Here is an 11,417-nt window from a genome sequence, read left to right as displayed (position 1 = left end):
CTGATTGAGAGATGTATAAAAGAAAGAGGCACAAGTTCAAGAGAAAGGTGCAAGAGGTGAAAAAAGGGCAAATGAGAGTTGGGGTGAGAGAGTATCATTGAATTTTAGGGAAAATATAAAGATGTTTTGGAAGGAGGTAAATAAAGTGTGTAAGACAAAGAAACAAATGGGAACGTCAGTGAAGGGGGCTAATGGAGACGTGATAACAAGTAGTGGTGATGTGAGAAGGAGATGGAGTGAGCATTTTAAAGGTCTGTTGAATGTGTTTGATGATAGAGTGGCAGATATAGGGTGTTTTTGTCGAGGTGGTATGAAAATGAGAGAGTTAGGGAAAATGATTTGGTAAACAGAGAAGAGGTAGTAAAAGCTTTGCGGAAGATGAAAGCCGGCAAGGCAGCGGATTTGGATGGTACTGCAGTGAAATTTATTAAAAAAAGAGGGTGCCTGAGGATTGGCGGAATATTTGCATAGTGCCACTGTACAAAGGCAAAGGGTATAAAAGTGAGTGCTCAAATTACAGAGGTATAAGTCTGTTGAGTATTTCTGAGAATTTATATGGAAGGGCTTTGATTGAGAGAGTGAAGGCTTGTACAGAGCATCAGATTGGGGAAGAGCAGTGTTGTTTCAGAAGTGGTAGAGGATGTGTGGATCAGATGTTTGCTTTGAAGAATGTATGTGAGAAATACTTAGAAAATGGATCTGTATATAGCATTTGTGTATCTGGAGAAGGCATATGATAGAATTCATAGAGATGCTCTTTGGAAGATATTAAGAATATATGTTGTGGGAGGCAAGTTGTTAGAAGCAGTGAAAAGTTTTTATCGAGAATGTAAGGCATGTGTACGTGTAGGAAGAGAGGAAAATGATTGGTTCTCATTGAATGTTAGTTTGCGGCAGGGGTGCGTGATGTCTCCATGGTTGTTTAATTTGTTTATGGATGGGGTTGTTAGGGAGGTGAATGCAAGAGTTTTGGAGAGAGGGAAAAGTATGCAGTCTGTAGAGGATGAGAGAGCTTGGAAAGTGAGTCAGTTGTTGTTCGCTGATGATACAGCGCTGGTGGCTGATTCATGTGAAAAACTGCAGAAGCTGGTGACTGAGTTTGGTAAGGTGTGTGAAAGAAGAAAGTTGAGCGTAAATGTGAATAAGAGCAAGGTTATTAGGTACAGTAGGGTTGAGGACAAGTCAATTGGGAGGTAATTTGAATAGAAAAAAACTGGAGGATGTGAAGTGTTTTAGATATCTGGGAGTGGATTTGGCGGCGGATGGAATCATGGAAACGGAAGTGAATCATAGGGTGCGGGAGGGGGCGAAAGTTTTAGGAGCGTTGAAGAATGTGTGGAAGTCGAGAACGTTATCTTGAAAAGCAAAAATGGGTATGTTTGAAGGAATAGTTTTTCCAACAATGGTATATGATTGCGAGGCGTGGGCTATAGATAGAGTTGTGCGGAGGACTATGGAAATGAGATGTTTGAGGACAATATATGGTGTGAGGTGGTTTGATCGAGTAAGTAATGAAAGGGTAAGAGAGAGGTGAGGTGATAAAAAGAGTGTGGTTGAGAGAGCAGAAGAGGGTGTTTTGAAATGGTTTGGTCACATGGAGAAAATGTGTGAGGAAAGATTGACCAAGAGGATATATGTGTCGGAGGTGGAGGGAACGAGGAGAAGTGGGAGACCAAATTGGAGGTGGAAAGATGGAGTGAAAAAGACTTTGAGTTGTCGGGGCCTGAACATCGAGAAGGGTGAATGGCGTGCAAGGAATATAGTGGATTGGAACGATGTGGTATACCGGGATCAACGTGCTGTCAATGGATTGAGCCAGGGCATGTGAAGCGTCTGGGGTAAACCATGGAAGGTTCTGTGGGGCCTGGATGTGGAAAGGGAGCTGTGGTTTCGGTGCATTATTACATGACAGCTAGAGACTGAGTGTGAACGAATGTGGCTTTTGTTGTCTTTTCCTAGTGCTACCTCGCGCACATGCGGAGGGCAGGGGTTGTTATTTCATGTGTGGTGGGGTGGTGACAGGAATGAATATGGGCAGACAATATGAATTATGTACATGTGTATATATGTATATATCTGTGTGTGTATTCCCTGCGTGTCGTAAAAGGCGACTAAAAGGGGAGGGAGCGGGGGGCTGGAAATTTTCCCCTCTGGTTTTCAATTCTTCAAAAGAAGGAGCAGAGAAGGGGGCCAAGAGAGGATATTCCCTCAAAGGCTTAGTCCTCTGTTCTAAACGCTACATCGCTGACGCGGGAAATGGTGAATAGTATGAAAAACAATATATATATATATATATATATATATATATATATATATATATATATATATATATATATATATATATATATATATATATATATATTTATATATATCGAGAGAGAGAGAGAGAGAGAGAGAGAGAGAGAGAGAGAGAGAGAGAGAGAGAGAGAGAGAGAGAGAGAGAGAGAGAAGTGAGGTTAATTAAGTGAGAGGTAGACAGTAGTTGATATGATAATGATACTTGCAGGACTGGCTGTGCAAGAGCCTGCTGACGCTCAGGATGTATGCCCAGATGGCCTCCATCAACTGGATGTTCGTCGAGGGTCTTTTCCTGCACTCCAAACTCACCTCCAACGTGTTTGACTCAGGCGCTCCCTTCACTCTCTACTACATCATAGGCTGGGGTCAGTCCATAGAGCTATCACGGATTACGATATAGACTTTTCCTTGCTATCGACTCTTTCTCAAATTTTCTAATTTCTTGTCATACGTTGTTCAGTGATTTATGAAAGTACAACTTTAGTTTTACCAAGTATGATAGGTTTGATTATATTCCTATGTTTAGTTCAAAGTCAGATGATAAATGAATAGATATATATAATTTCCTGGGAAATTTAATGGGAGGGTATTGATTGAGAGAATAAAGGTATGTACAGAGCATCAGATTGGGGAAGAGCAGTGTGGTTTCAAAAGTGGTAGAGGATGTGTGGATCAGGTGTTTGCTTTGAAGAATATATGTGAGAAATACTTAGAAAAGCAAATGGATTTGTATGTAGCATTTATGGATCTGGAGAAGGCATATGATAGAGTTGATAGGCGTGATTTATGGAAGGTATTAAGAGTATATGGTGAGGGAGGTGAGTTGCTAAAAGCAGTAAAAAGTTTTATCAAGGATGTAAGGCATGTGTACGAGTAAGAAGAGAGGAAAATGATTGGTTCCCAGTGAATGTAGGTTTGCGGCAGGGGTGTGTGATGTCTCCATGGTTGTTTAATTTGTTTATGGATGGGTTGGTTATGGATGTAACTGCAAGAGTTTTGAAGAGAGGTGCGAGTATGTAGTCTGTTGGGGATAAGAGGGTCTGGGAATTGAGTCAGTTGTTGTTTATCCATGATACAGCTCTAGTGGCTGATTCGGGAGAGAATGTGCTGAAGTTGGTGACTGAAATGGAAGAGTGTGTGAAAGGAGAAAGTGTTGAGGGACAAGTAGATTGGGTTGTAACTTTGAACGGAGAAAAATTGGAGGAATTGAAGTGTTTTAGATATCTGGGAGTGGACTTAGTAGCGGATGGAACTATGGAAGCGGAAGTGAGTTACAGGGTGGGGGTTCTGGGAGCGTTGAAGAATGTGTGGAAGGCGAGAAAGTTATCTCGGAGAGCAAAAATGAGTACATTTGAAGGAATAGTGGTTCCAACAATGTTATATGGTTGCGAGGCATCGGCTAGAAATAGAGTTGAATAGAGGAGGGTGGATGTGCTGCAAATGAAATGTTTGAGGCCAATATGTGGTGTAAAGTGGTTTGATCGAGTAAGTAATGGAAGGATAAGAGAAGTGTGTGGATATGAAAAGAGTGTGGCCAAGAGAGCAGAGGTGGGTATGTCGAAATGGTTTGGACATATGGAGAGAATGAGTGAGGAAAGATTGTCTAAGAGGATATATGTGTCAGAGGTGGAGGGAACAAAGAGGAGCGGGATGGAGAAGTATGGAGTGAAAAATATTTTGAGTCATCGAGGCCTGAACATACAGGAAGGTGAGAGGCGTGCACGGAAGAGTGAATTGGAATGATGTGGTATACCGGGGTCGACATGCTGTCAATGGACTGAACCAGGGCATGTGAAGCGTCTGAGGTAAACCATGATCAAGTTTTCAGGGGCCTTGATGTGGATAAAGAACGTGGTGTCGATGCATTATGCATGACAGCTAGAGACTGAGTGTGAATGAATGTGGCCTATCATGTCTGTTTTCCTAGCAGTAACTCGCTAAAGCAGGGGGTAGCGATGTTGTTTCCTGTGGGGAAGGGTAGCGACAGGTATGAATGAAGGCAAGAAGGTGAAAATCGTACATGTGTATGTACGATTTTATGCATATATATATACATATATTTTATGCATATATATTTTATGCATATATATATATATATATATATATATATATATATATATATATATATATATATATATATATATATATATATATATATATATATATGCATATATATATATATATATATATATATATATATATATATATATATATATATATATATATATATATATATATATATATATATATATTTTCTTTCTTTCAAACTATTCGCCATTTCCCGCGTTAGCGAGGTAGCGTTAAGAACAGAGAACTGGGCCTTTGAGGGAATATCCTCACCTGGCCCCCTTCTCTGTTCATTCTTTTGAAAAAAAAAAATGAGGGGGAGGATTTCCAGCCACCCACTCCCTCCCCTTTTAGTCGCCTTCTACGACACGCAGGGAATACGTGGGAAGTATTCTTTCTCCCCTATCCCCAGGGAGGATGTATATATATTTTTTTTTTTTTTTTTTTTTTTTTGCTTTGTCGCTGTCTCCCGCGTTTGCGAGTTAGCGCAAGGAAACAGACGAAAGAAATGGCCCAACCCACTCCCATACACATGTATATACATACACATCCACACACGCAAATATACATACCTACACAGCTTTCCATGGTTTACCCCAGACGCTTCACATGCCCTGATTCAATCCATTGACAGCACGTCGACCCCGGTATACCACATCGATCCAATTCATTCTATTCCTTGCCCGCGTTTCACCCTCCTGCATGTTCAGGCCCCGATCACTCAAAAGCATTTTCGCTCCATCTTTCCACCTCCAATTTGGTTTCCCACTTCTCCTCGTTCCCTCCACCTCCGACACATATATCCTATTGGTCAATCTTTCCTCAATCATTCTCTCCTGGTGCCCAAACCATTTCAAAACACCCTCTTCTGCTCTCTGAACCACGCCCTTTTTATTTCCACACATCTCTCTTACCCTTACATTACTTACTCGATCAAACCACCTCGCACCACATATTGTCCTCAAACATCTCATTACCAGCACGTCCACCCTCCTCCGCACAACTCTATCCATAGCCCACGCCTCGGAACCTCGCAACCAACACATCCCTGCCGCAAACCTACATTCACTGAGAACCAATCACTTTCCTCTCTTCCTACACGTGCACATGCCTTACATCCTTGATAAAAACTTTTCACTGCTTCTAACAACTTGTCTCCCACACCATATATTCTTGGTACCTTCCACAGAGCATATATATATATATATATATATATATATATATATATATATATATATATATATATATATATATATATATATATATATTATCCCTGGGGATAGGGGAGAAAGAATACTTCCCACGTATTCCCTGCGTGTCGTAGAAGGCGACTAAAAGGGGAGGGAGTGGGTGGCTGGAAATCCTCCCCTCTCGTTTTTTTTTTTTTTTTCCAAAAGAAGGAACAGAGAAGGGGGCCAGGTGAGGATTTTCCCTCTAAGGCCCAGTCCTCTGTTCTTAACGCTACCTCGCAAACTCGGGAAATGGCGAATAGTATGAAAAAAAAAAAAAAAATATATATATATATATATATATATATATATATATATATATATATATATATAAATTTTATTATACTATTATTTTGCTTTGTCGCTGTCTCTCGCGTTTGCGAGGTAGCGCAAAGAAACAGACGAAAGAATGGCCCAACCCACCCACATACACATGTATATACATACACATCCACACACGCAAATATACATACCTATACATCTCAATGTACAAATATATATACACACACAGACATATACATATATACACATGTACATAATTCATACTGTCTGACTTTATTTACTCCATCGCCACCTCGCCACACATGGAATAACAACCCCTTCTCCTCAGGTGTGAGAGATACCATTAGAAAAAGACAACAAAAGCCCCATTCGTTCACACTCAGTCTCTAGCTGTCATATAATAATGCACCGAAACCACAGCTCCCTTTTCATATCCAGACCCCACAGAAATTTCCATGGTTTACTCCAGACGCTTCACATGCCCTGATTCAATCCATTGATAGCACGTCGACCCCGGTATACCACATCGATCCAATTCACTCTATTCCTTGCCCGCCTTTCACCCTCCTGCATGTTCAGGCCCCGATCACTCAAAATCTTTTTCACTCCATCTTTCCACCTCCACTTTGGTTTCCCACTTCTCCTCGTTCCCTCCACCTCCGACACATACATCCTATTGGTCAATCTTACCTCACTCATTCTCTCCATGTGACCAAACCATTTCAAAAAAACCTCTTCTGCTTTCTGAACCACGCTCTTTTTATTTCCACACATCTCTCTTACCCTTACATTACTTACTCGATCAAACCACCTCACACCACATATTGTCCTCAAACATCTCATTTCCAGCACATCCACCCTCCTGCGCTCAACTCTAAGCATAGCCCACGCCTCGGAACCTCGCAACCAACACATCCTTGCCGCAAACCTACATTCACTGAGAACCAATCACTTTCCTCTCTTCCTACACGTACACATGCCTTACATCCTCGATAAAAAACTTTTCACTGCTTCTAACAACTTGCTTCCCACACCATATATTCTTAGTACCTTCCACAGAGCATATATATATATATATATATATCTATATATATATATATATATATATATATATATATATATATATATATATATATATATATATATATTTTTTTTTTTTTTTTTTTTTTTTTCTTTTTTTTTTTTTTCTTTTTGCTTTGTCGCTGTCTCCCGCGTTTGCGAGGTAACGCAAGGAAACAGACGAAAGAAATGGCCCAACCCACCCCCATACACACGTATATACATACACGTCCACACACGCAAATATACATACCTACACAACTTTCCATGGTTTACCCCAGACGCTTCACATGCCCTGATTCAATCCACTGACAGCATGTCAACCCCGGTATACCACATCGATCCAATTCACTTTATTCCTTGCCCTCCTTTCACCCTCCTGCATGTTCAGGCCCCGATCACACAAAACCTTTTTCACTCCATCTTTCCACCTCCAATTTGGTCTCCCACTTCTCCTCGTTCCCTCCACCTCCGACACATATATCCTCTTGGTCAATCTTTCCTCACTCATTCTCTCCATGTGCCCAAACCATTTCAAAACACCCTCTTATGCTCTCTCAACCACGGTCTTTTTATTTCGACACATCTCTCTTACCCTTACATTACTTACTCGATCAAACCACCTCACACCACACATTGTCCTCAAACATATCATTTCCAGCACATCCACCCTCCTGCGCACAACTCTATCCATAGCCCACGCCTCGCAACCATACAACATTGTTGGAACCACTATTCCTTCAAACATACCTATTTTTGCTTTCCGAGATAATGTTCTCGACTTCCACACATTCTTCAAGGCTCCCAGGATTTTCGCCCCCTCCCCCACCCTATGATCCACTTCCGCTTCCATGGTTCCATCCGCTGCCAGATCCACTCCTAGATATCTAAAACACTTTACTTCCTCCAGTTTTTCTCCATTCAAACTTACCTCCCAATTTACTTGATCCTCAACCCTACTGTACCGAATAACCTTGCTCTTATTCACATTTACTCTTAACTTTCTTCTTTCACACACTTAACCAAACTCAGTCACCAGCTTCTGCAGTTTCTCACATGAATCAGCGACCAGCGCTGTATCATCAGCGAACAACAACTAACTCACTTCCCAAGCTCTCTCATCCACAACAGACTTCATACTTGCCCCTCTTCCCAAAACTCTTGCATTCACCTCCCTAACAACCCCATCCATAAACAAATTAAACAACCATGGAGACATCACACACCCCTGCCGAAAACCTACATTCACTGAGAACCAATCACTTTTCTCTCTTCCTACACGTACACATGCCTTACATACTCGATAAAAACTTTTCACTGCTTCTAACAACTTGCCTCCCACACCATATATTCTAAATACCTTCCACAGAGCATCTCTATCAAATCTATCATATGCCTTCTCCAGATCTATAAATGCTACATACAAATCCATTTGCTTTTCTAAGTATTTCTCATATACATTCTTCAAAGCAAACACCTGATCCACACATCCTCTACCACTTCTGAAACCACACTGCTCTTCCCCAATCTGATGCTCTGTACATGCCTTCACCCTCGCAATCAATAACCTCCCATATAATTTACCAGGAATACTCAACAACCTTATACCTCTGTAATTTGAGCACTCACTCTTATCCCCTTTGCCTTTGTACAATGGCACTATGCAAGCATTCCGCCAATCTTCAGGCACCTCACCATGAGTCATACATACATTAAATAACCTTACCAACCAGTCAACAATATAGTCACCCCCTTTTTTAATAAATTCCACTGCAATACCATCCAAACCTGCTGCCTTGCCGGTTTTCATCTTCCGCAAAGCTTTTACTACCTCTTCTTTGTTTACCAAATCATTTTCCCTAACCCTCTCACTTTGCACACCACCTCGACAAAAACACCCTATATCTGCCACTCTATCATCAAACACATTCAACAAACCTTCAAAATACTCACTCCATCTCCTTCTCACATCACCACTACTTGTTATCACCTCCCCATTTGCGCCCTTCACTGAAGTTCCCATTTGCTCCCTTGTCTTACGCATATATATATATATATATATATATATATATATATATATATATATATATATATATATATATATATATATATATATATAGATATATATATATATATATATATATATATATATATATATATATATATATATATAGAGAGAGAGAGAGAGAGAGAGAGATTTTATCATTATACTATTATTTTGCTTTGTCGCTGTCTCTCGCGTTTGCGAGGTAGCGCAAGGAAACAGACGAAAGAATGGCCCAACCCACCCACATACACATGTATATACATACACATCCACACACGCAAATATACATACCTATACAACTCAATGTACAAATATATATACACACACAGACATATACACATATAGGCATGTACATAATTCATACCGCCTGACTTTATTTATTCCATCGCCACCTCGCCACACATGGAATAACAACCCCTTCTCCTCATGTATGAGAGGTACCGGAAGGAAAAGACAATAAAAGCCCCATTCGCTCACACTCAGTCTCTAGCTGTCATGTAATAATGCACCGGAACCACAGCTCCCTTTTCATATCCAGACCCCACAGAACTTTCCATGGTTTACCCCAGACGCTTCATATGCCCTGGTTCAGTCCATTGACAGCAGGTCGACCACGGAATACCACATCGTTCCAATTCACTCTATTCCTTCCTCGTTCCCTCGAACTCTGACACATATATCCTCTAGGTCAATCTATCCTCACTCATTCTCTCCATGTAACCAAACCATTTCAAAACACCCTCTTCTGCTCTCTCAAACACACTCTTTTTATTTCCACACATCTCTCTTACCCTTACATTACTTACTCGATCAAACCACCTCACACCACACATTGTCCTCAAACATCTCATTTCAAGCACATCCACCCTCCTGCGCACAACTCTATCCATAGCCCACGCCTCGCAGCCATACAACATTGTTGGAACCACTATTCCTTCAAACATACCCATTATTGCTTTCCGAGATAATGTTCTCGACTTCCACACATTCTTCAAGGCTCCCAGAGTTTTCGCCCCCTCCCCCACCCTATGATTCACTTCCGCTTCCATGGTTCCAACTACTGCCAAATCCACTCCCATATATCTAAAACACTTTACTTCCTCCAGTTTTTCTCCATTCAAACTTACATCCCAATTGACTTGACCCTCAACCCTACTATACCTAATAACCTTCCTCTTATTCACATTTACTCTCAACTTTCTTCTTTCACACACATTACCAAACTCAGTCACCAGCTTCTGCAGTTTCTCACATGAATCAGCCACCAGCACGGTATCATCAGCGAACAGCAGCTGACTCACTTCCCAAGCTCTCTCATCCACAACAGACTGCAAACTTGCCCCTCTTTCCAAAACTCTTGCATTCACCTCCCTAACAAATTGAACAAACAAATTGAACAAATTGAACAAACATGGAGACATCAAACACCCCTGCCGCAAACCTACATTCACTGAGAACCAATCACTTTCCTCTCTTCCTACACTTACACATGTCTTACATCCTCGATAAAAACTTTTCACTGCTTCTAACAACTTGCCTCCCACACCATATATTCTTAATACCTTCCACAGAGCATCTCTATCAACTCTGTCATATGCCTTCTCCAGATCCATAAATGCTACATACAAATCCATTTGCTTTTCTAAGTATTTCTCACATATATTCTTCAAAGCAAACACCTGATCCACACTTCCTCTACCACTTCTGTACATGCTCTGTACATGCCATCACCCTCTCAATCAATACCCTCCCATATAATTTACCAGGGATACTCCACAAACTGGCACTATGCAAGCATTCCGTCAACCCTCAGGCACCTCACCATGAATCATACATACATTAAATAACCTTACCAACCAGTCAACAATACAGTCACCCACTTTTTTAATAAATTCCACTGCAATACCATCCAAACCCGCTGCCTTGCCGACTTTCATCTTCCGCAAAGCTTTTACTACCTCTTCTCTGTTTACCAAATCATTTTCCCTAACGCTCTCACTTTGCACACCACCTCGACCAAAACACCCTATATCTGCCACTCTATTATCAAACACGTTCAACAAACCTTCAAAATACTTACTCCATCTCCTTCTCACATCACCACTGCTTGTTATCACCTCCCCATTATCCCCCTTCACTGAAGTTCCCATTTGTTCCCTTGTCTTGCGCACTCTATTTACCTCCTTCCAAAACATCTTTTTTTTGCTCCCTAAAATTTAATGATACTCTCTCACCCCAACTCTCATTTGCCCTCTTTTTCGCCTCTTGCACCTTTCTCTTGACCTCCTGCCTCTTTCTTTTATACATCTCCCACTCATTTGCATTTTTTCCCTGCAAAAATCGTCCAATGCCTCTCTCTTCTCTTTCACTAATAATCTTAGTTTTTCATCCCACCACTCACTACCCTTTCTAATCAACCCAGTGATTGGTTCTCA

This window comes from Panulirus ornatus, chromosome 48 (assembly GCF_036320965.1).
Source record: "Panulirus ornatus isolate Po-2019 chromosome 48, ASM3632096v1, whole genome shotgun sequence".
Classification (NCBI taxonomy): domain Eukaryota; kingdom Metazoa; phylum Arthropoda; class Malacostraca; order Decapoda; family Palinuridae; genus Panulirus; species Panulirus ornatus.
This window is presented reverse-complemented; position numbering follows the sequence as displayed.